Source organism: Polistes dominula, unplaced genomic scaffold, assembly GCF_049000335.1.
Source record: "Polistes dominula isolate Pdom_NZ unplaced genomic scaffold, Pdom_raw_medaka contig_24, whole genome shotgun sequence".
NCBI classification, from domain to species: Eukaryota; Metazoa; Arthropoda; class Insecta; order Hymenoptera; family Vespidae; genus Polistes; species Polistes dominula.
In genome coordinates this window covers 2490823-2499384 of record NW_028301150.1, presented here as the reverse complement: position 1 = coordinate 2499384, position 8562 = coordinate 2490823, and the positions used below count along the sequence as shown (strand labels likewise).

The following is an 8562-nucleotide window of genomic DNA, read 5'->3' as shown; positions in this document are numbered from 1 at the left end:
TTTTAAGATCATTTATTTCATTCTTATTAGCATACATCTATTTATCGCAATGATTTGTGAACGAAATTAATATGATGATAAAAACTTAAATGAAATATAGCCTTCGTAAAAAATAAAAACAAGCTCATAGTAATTCGAAAAATTCAAGAGACTATCGTCTAATCCGGATAACAAGATAGGAGAGGAAAGATGACGAGAAAGTTTGGTATGCATAAGTATTGGTACAGTACACTATTGTAAGACGATAGAAAAGTTTTTCTTTACCACAGGCCCGAGAGTGGTCGGTTGCCAGTCGCAAAAACTCCGCGACGAAAGTTTGCTCTTAATTAAGGTAATGGTATCCATTGCACACAATTCGAGCTGATTGTAAGGGGAGGATAGTACGCGGATTCGGCGCAATCGTTCTCAGAGGGAGAGATAGGAGAGAGAGCTTTAATCTGTACACCCTTTCTGCAAGTTCCTAGTACACAGACAGTCCGTTAGTTCGGCTTGCTATCGTGAGAGTAAATAGGGTACTTCGGTACGGTCACTACATTTCAACAGCACGTTTACAACGTCGTGTTTGTATAAATTGAAATGCAATTTACCACATTGCCATCGATACAGCCCTTTGAACTCGCTTGCACAAACTACACTACTTTTTCGATCACTTTTATCTACCTTATTGCGTTTTAATTATACCGATGACAACTACAACGGTGATGACGAGATGAAGATTGAGAATTTAGATTAGAATCAATTCGTTACCGTTCAAAATGAACCGTTACACTTCAAATTTGTTTTAACGTTGTATACTTCAATGGATTTTCTTTCAATCAAAAAATTAAAACAAGAAAGGAAGTGGATAGCTAATAAAATAAATGTTCACCATGTTCGTAGAAATAAAAAAATTCGTGTTTACTCCGTTAGCTGTTGATTCTATATTTTCGAGTATTTTCTCGAGTATTTTCACGAGTATTTTTTCGAGTATATATATTCTTCAGGATCTCGATTTTATTCGAAACGTTCGAGCATACTCCAAAAATCTTTAGATAATCGAAGCTCGGTCTTAAGTAATTACCTAGTTTGTCTTCGACTCCTGAATTACGCGCACTTTATCTCAACAGAATAGGAACCCTATATATGTATATAGGTTTGTATGTACCTATCTATCCTTTCGTATCCTTTCTCGGAAGAAATCCTCGTTTGAACTTGGTGAACCAGCGAAAGTAGGTAACGAAGCGGAATCCTGTAAATATATATATAGCATATATATGTATAGCACATAGAAGTAGAGTAAAAGCAGTTCGTATTTTACTAAGAGAATGTAAAATTATATTCTCGTTCTTCTAATAATTTCATACCTTTACTAGATACATATAATAGTAATTTTATGATCAAATGCTGATATAACTATCGAATACTATTAATTGTTTAATTTAATTAACATAAAATCAAATATAGTTTTTTTTAAATAATTCCTTGCCCCTTACTACACATATAAATAAATAAATAATATTATTTAGTCTTAAGTTTAGTTTGTGTGTGTGTGTGTGTGTGTGTGTGTGTGTGTGAAGCTAAGATTTTACGTAGAAGTGTATTAGAAAAAAAAAATATATACATATAAACATATTCTCGAAAACGGCAAATTCAATACCTGGAATGTAAGATAAACAATGCAAAATAATTAAAAAACTACATAGAAGTATATGGCGCGCGTGTTTGTTTCAGAAATAAAAATATAAACATTCGAGAACTCAGGAGAATAACGGGGAAAAAAACATTGTTGAATTTGGAAGGAAGCAAAAACAATAGTGATATTTTTGTGTTAACTTTTCGATTGAAATGTGTACGAAGTGTGGAGAGGGAGGTGAAGTGTAGGAAAGAAGGAAAGATACACAAAGGAGTGACCATGTCATGGTCGAAGAAACGTACGAAGCGTACGAAGAGAAGGTGCGTTTGCTTGTGCGTCGTGCGCGTATACGTGTTCATGTGTTCAGTCGTGCGCGCGCGAAGGGGTGGGGAGAGGCAGCTGGTAAGGTTGGTAGGGGAAAGGGTAAAGAGAGAGAGAGAAAGAGGCCTTCTAGGCTTGCCTTTATCTGGCGCCGTGCGGCGCGCTAGTTTCGGCTTGCCGCTCCGACGCGACGGTCATCCTTTTTTAAGTGGTTGTCGGTTTCCACGTGGAGGCGGCTAACCAAACGCGTCCTCTGTTGTTTACGCCTGTTCTTTCTTCATCACGTTCTTCTTTTTTTTTCCACATTCTTTTTTTTTTACTTCCCTCGATCACCTTTTTTTTCCGCCACATTTCCTGTTTCCTTTTATCGATAGTTTTTATGCGATCTATTTTTCGAGTGACACGTAGATATATATATATGTATTTATTTTTCGCGAAGGATAAAGGAAACACGTTTGAAAAGTGCTATTTCGTGTGTGGACATACGAAAATGATAGAAAAAAAGTGACAGTGAGAGAATAAAACAAGAAATGAAAATTTATTATTTAAGAGTTAATGCGTGAACGTTACGATTGTAACGCCTTTATAATGCATTATACGTGATTGTTTTGATTAAATATATATATACATATATTTTAAGTACATAAAGTGAGACTTAAAAGATAAGGTGTGCGAAAGTGGTTATCGAAAAATCGGTATTTGGATTACCTTTTTGGAATTTCTTCCTCTTGGGTCTCCGCAGCTGCTTGGAAACGAAGGGAAATATACCTGCCTTCGAGTGGCCGAACAAAGGAAGGGAACTAAGAAGAAGAAAGAAGCTCTTCGTGGGACAAGGACAACGTTCGTACAAGGTTCGTGTGCTTCTTTCTTACGTGAACGAACGTGTTGCTCTGAATAAAGGAATACTTTTGGAAAAATGGTTTTTTTTTTTTTTTAATCGACAAATAAACTCTCGTGTATGGTGAAAGTGAAAATTTTTATATTTCAGTTTGAAGAGAATGGAAAGTATATAAACATATAAATATATAAATAAAAAAGGATAATTTAAACTAATTTCTAAATCGTTCGAAAAGATCGTTCGTGGTTGACGGCTTCGCGCTTCATTACGCAAAATGGCGTCGGTGGAGCGTGCGTGTCTCCTCTTTCTTTATCTTTTTCTCTCTTTTCCTGCAACTTATGGAAGAAGTTTTCTTCGGCCGCAAGACGCGGAACCATTCGCGTGAAATCGTTGATCGTTCGTTTCGACGAGAGTTCACGCCGTTAGTTCTTTTATGGGAATTCGATGCGAGCGAGGAAAGGACGATGATTTTGCGAGAATCGTATGTGAGTTAAACGACCGTACAGAACGGTGCGTAAAAAGGATCTCGACCCTATCCACGTTTTTCTATTTTATAATCGAGAAAGAAAAGTTGAATTACAATGATTACATGCGTTCGGTAGGAAAGAAGTTTCTATTCTACGGAAGTGGAAAGACATGAGAATTGTATTAAATCGTCGAGTTTTGTGTTTCTTTTCAATTCATAAAATGTAGCTCACGCAAATTCCATTAGATGTGTATTGCTATGATGCGAACTTATAACTTGAAGAATTTAAGTATAAAGATGAAAAAAGAATGATTCTGCCTCTTTCGAATTCTATAATCAAAGTTGATTCTTTTTCTTGTTTTTTTTTTTCTTTGGTATTTGTTTTGAATTTGTGTACGACATACTATCGGCGAAAGTTTTACGGTCGTGAACCTTGATAACCTTCACCTTTAAAAAAATGATTCGTAAATGTAACATTAGAAATGTATTCGTAAATGCGTTTCGTTGTAGAGACTATTTTGAATGTTTTAATTATAATTAAGTGTCTGTTTCATGTTGAATTTCTTTTTTCAAACTTTAATGTGTATATTATTTCATGAGTTACGTTGAAAAGAAAGTTTATCGTATAAGAAAATGTAAACGGTGTTGAATTATCAGCAGAATTCTAAGAAGAAATATATACATAAGAAGCAAAGAAATATTCCGTGTGGTTCTGAATTTTGATTCGTTTTCGAGTTACTCTTATAGTACGAAGCGATTATTTTACCTTCGAAGTCGAGACAGAGACTGGAGAGCGAGTACAGACAAGCAGGTCGATTCAGGAACGGATTAACTGAAGGGTCCCATGAACCCGTTCCAGGTCGTCATTCTTAAAATACCATTTCAAATAATTCAAAAGAAACTATTCAAAATATTCGTCGAGTCATCGTTCCGTTTACATTCAAATTTTTGTTCATTCAAATGGGAAAAATGAATGGAACATGTATAATATTTGGAAAATGAAAACTATTTCATTTAATTATTATTAATTTTATTTTTTCATTTTTATGTACGCAAAGTTTCTAATTCTAATTTAATTATAAGAGATAACATGATTTGTTGATTCCGTTTGATTACTTTCTCATTTTATTTAACTTCATTTAAATAAATATATAAAAGCAGGGCATGTAATAAAGTAAATACGTAGCTGAGCAGACAGGCGGCTTCTTTGTTCGAGGCAGTTCGGTCGTAGGATATTTTGGGTTTCCTGTAATCGTAGGATGAACAGGCACGATGGTACCTGACTCGCTTATTTTCATTAACGACGTTTGCTGATATGGTGTTTTTTACCGAGGACATCGAGAACGCATACGGCTCATGGTAATATCAACAAACTTACAGTTTGGTCTTCGTAGATGTTCAAGCTCTCCTATTTCATCTGGAAACGTTCGACTTTAAAAGCAAACAAAATTCTGCCATATTTTTCAATTTTCATTCTCTATTTTCGTCATTATTTTAAATAATCATATTTCAATCATAATTCCACATTTTTTGCAATATGTCATCAATGATATTATTAATCTATTATATAGTATTATAACGATGCCTATTAAATAGAGAAATAAAACCATCATTATACATAAGTATTTCTTTTTTATAATAAAAAATTAAAAACATAATTTAAACATAAGATTTTATTCTATTTAACCTGTAACTTTATTTTAATTCTTATTAAATATTCAGATTCTATTCAATTAGATGGATTACGTGGTTCGATATAAAATAATGCATTGCCATTGTAAGGTAGACAGAGAAATAAAAGGAAAACAAATTACTCTGGCCGATTATTGTTCTAGAAGAAAAATATTTTAAAGATAGTCTTCGATAGGAATAGGATAAATAAATTGCTATATTCATTTCTTCCTTGGATGGTGAAATCCTTTGGTTGTTAAGTTCGTTATAACGCGAGACAAGTTTGGTTCTTGGTAAGAAACCAGTTCTCGAAATTTTTTCCATCTAGCCTTGGCCAGAAAAGCATCGAATGGCATTCGTTGGAAGGTCGAGAACGGTCTTGTCTTCTCCCTCGAGCAAAGGTGTCTGTTGCTACCACGACGAGGTTCTTTCTACTATTGCTGCTGTTAAACGACCGTAGTTTAACACTACTGTTGGTGTCTCGCACTAATCGATAGTAATTTTACTTAGTAGGCAGGTTCGATACTTCATCCGGTTTATTTCTTGCATTCCACGAAGCGTACCTGTGCCTATAGCGAGAGCCTCTTTTCACATTCGATTATCAATGTTCTTCTTTTGCTTCAAATGTATACGTCGATTAGTTGCTGCTTCTTGGATAAAATAAAACTTAACTACCATCTTCTCTATACTATATTTTATCTTGAATTTTATGTTCAACGTCTGTGTCATGGTGGGGGGAAGCCTACGCGCGAAGATCATTCTTTCTTTTCTCTTATTTTTCTTTTATTCCTTCTTATACTCACATAGAATCCGTAGAAAATAGGAAACGAGATCCTTCCAACTGAAAAATGGTCGTATGGCTAGACGTGGACAATTCTAATTTTCTGTGAGTAACCTGGATCTTGAGAGACCAAGCTTGGAAAGAAGATGGAAAGAAAACCGTAACACGCAGGACACTTGTAGAATAGGAAATTGCCGCGAGAAGATATCTACCGTTTTCTTCAATCGAAATAGAAAGAACGTTGGAACTGTGTAGCTTGATTAAAATTTATGTTTTAGAACGAAAAGATTAACGATCGTACTAAGGATTGAGGAAAATCTGTTTGAGACGACTAGAAAAAAAAAAAAGATATTTGATGTATTATCCTTTTTCCGGGAATGATTAAAAAAACGGGAGATTGTAAGAAATAATATGTGAACCCTGGGATATTAAATAAACGCGTGTGTTTGATTGAAAAATAATTTCGAATTTATACGAATTTGAAAAGAAAGGATCATTAATATCGTTCATTTTGGTCATCTGGAGGATAACAAAAAAAGTAGCTATAAAGTTCTTACCGTAGTTCACTAGTGACTGACTAACGACGTCTCGTTGATAGCACTCGTTTAATCCTCGTAAAAGTATCTTGAAGCTATTATCGAAGCAGACGAAGAGAAGAGGAGAAGGGGAAGTAGGAAAAGGAGGAGAATGGCGATGACGGTGAAAGACGAGCCTATACGTCGACTACTAAAGTGTATATAAACTCCGTGAAAGTAGTCAGGTTTCCACGGGTGCTTTGACCTGGGCCGTCGTTCGTGTCCGTATGTTAAGGAGGCTTCGTTAATTGCAGCGAATGCGCTCGCGCGATTACGACAGAGACAGGTGGTCGGCGATTAGCCATTGTCTGTCCTAGAAACACACGCCGCCTCTCTCGAACACAGGATACACCTAAAGCCATCGAGTGGAGTAGATAAGTGCTGATTAATGTACTCGAGCTGCGATGCTGCGAGGCAATGCCTTTCGATCGACTTGCATGGAACTAAATCTCCTGGAAGAATTAGCTTCTTCTTCGTTATCGCCTCGAAGAAGAAGAAGAAGAAGAAGAAGCATCGGTAATAGTAGGAGCAATAGTAGTGTGTTGGTGGTACTAAACGAAAAAAAAAAGAACAACAAAAAAATAAGATGAAGAAGAAGAAGTAATCTCGGATGCTCCAGAGTCTTTAGCCCGAACGCGCCTGCCTGTCTTTCGAGATGAGGATTAATGACGTAAAGACGTGGCGAATGCGATTCTCCGAATACGAAGTGAAAGAAAAAAAAAAAACACTTTAAGAAGCCTAGGAAAATCCTTGTCGCGTCTTTTTCTCATTCCCTATCTGAGCTCGTGTGCGCTATCGTAAAATGAAAGCACGTCGGTGAATATGTCCGTCGGTGAAAGATCGGCTCGAAAGTATAAAAGCCCCCACCACGATCTCGAGAGCAGCTGCCACGATCCTTCATTCTCCGCGTCCAGAACACGTTGATCCTCGAGACTAAGGGTAATTTGGTGAGGGATAGAACGAGAACGCTAGCTCGCGCACGCGAGAGAGAGAGGGAAAGAGATAAACAGAAAATTTCCTTTGCTCCTATGTTTTGAACTATAATACTTATCGTTTCACATTTTTCTTATAAGAAAACACTTGCGTGTAACTTTTTTTCTCTATACTTTTTATAACTTTAAAATATTTAAAGAGTTAATTTATTAGTTGACAGATTTTCTTATATATATATTATGTAAAAAACATAATTGTTTATTCCGTCAATTCTAGAAAAAAGAAATTTATTATTAGTTTAATCCGATGAGCTAAGTAATCGTAGTAATAAAAATAGTAAAAATAAATTAATTTTATTAAAAAGACGTCTCGTATTTCGACGATATCTCTTCTTTGAATTTTATCAGACCAATCAAAGATTCTGCATCTATAACGATAAAATAAAATTATATAAAAAAAATTAAATAAAAACAAAAAAAAAATGAAAATAATATCGTTTATTTTACGGGTTATCGCTGATAACTATTATGCGCACTTGCACTCGCATTCGAGCCAAAGCAAAGTTACGCGAGATTGTCTATAAACACAAACCGGTGAAAATGTCACTCTCTTTCTCTCTTTCTCTCTCTCTCTCTCTCTCTCTCTCTCCACTCTCTTATGTGTGTCTAGCAAGTTTCTCCTTCTCTCGTTCTCAGCTACAAACCCGAAGCAAACTTGCCTCCACTCACGTCGTAAGCAGAGCATGAAAAAGACGAGGAACGGAGCAACACGTGCACCTATGGAGAAAAGAACTCGGGTAAACGTAGTCGACGCATTGAGAAAATGTCCGTCTGTACGCGTGCTTACATCTACGAAAAGTTTTGTTCTCGGAACTCGTTAACGTTTGAATTCATTTCTTTATGCTTTTATGTGTAATTATTATTTGAGCTTATTTCTTTTTAAAAAGCTCTTTCGAGCTAGAATTTTTTCTCTTTTATTTTTTTTTTTCATGAAAGTTCGACCTTCACGTCTTTTTAATTTAATAACGCTATTAAGAATAGAATCGTTGTAATTGCTGTACGCTAAAGTTAAAAGGTACGATGAAAATCAAAGAATTATATATATATATAGATACAGTATTCTTCGAAGACATATTAAAAAGTTAAATTTATATAACTTTTCTCTAATTTCCTTAAGAAGGATTTATTGATAATCAAATAATATTTTTCTGACAGTACGAGCAACTTGAAATTTCTCGTTTAACGTTTTAAATACAAACACTTTATCCTTAAGAGTAGTAACTTCTTTGGTTTGACTGGTAAGAGAAACGTCGAGTAAGGTAGAGATTATTATTGTTGTAAGAAACTTGTTAGATAAGTTGGAAGG

General features: G+C 35.2%; 1 protein-coding gene across 1 annotated transcript in view; it reads left to right on the top strand.

Moving 5' to 3' along the window:
- The first annotated feature begins 2120 nt into the window (after window positions 1-2120).
- kug (FAT atypical cadherin kugelei) overlaps window positions 2121-8562 on the top strand; it is a 299204-nt gene continuing 292762 nt past the window's right edge. Inside the window, exon 1 of the mRNA XM_089177782.1 lies at window positions 2121-2784. The gene's annotated coding sequence lies outside the window, so the exon portion shown is untranslated. The remainder of the gene's footprint in view (window positions 2785-8562) is intronic.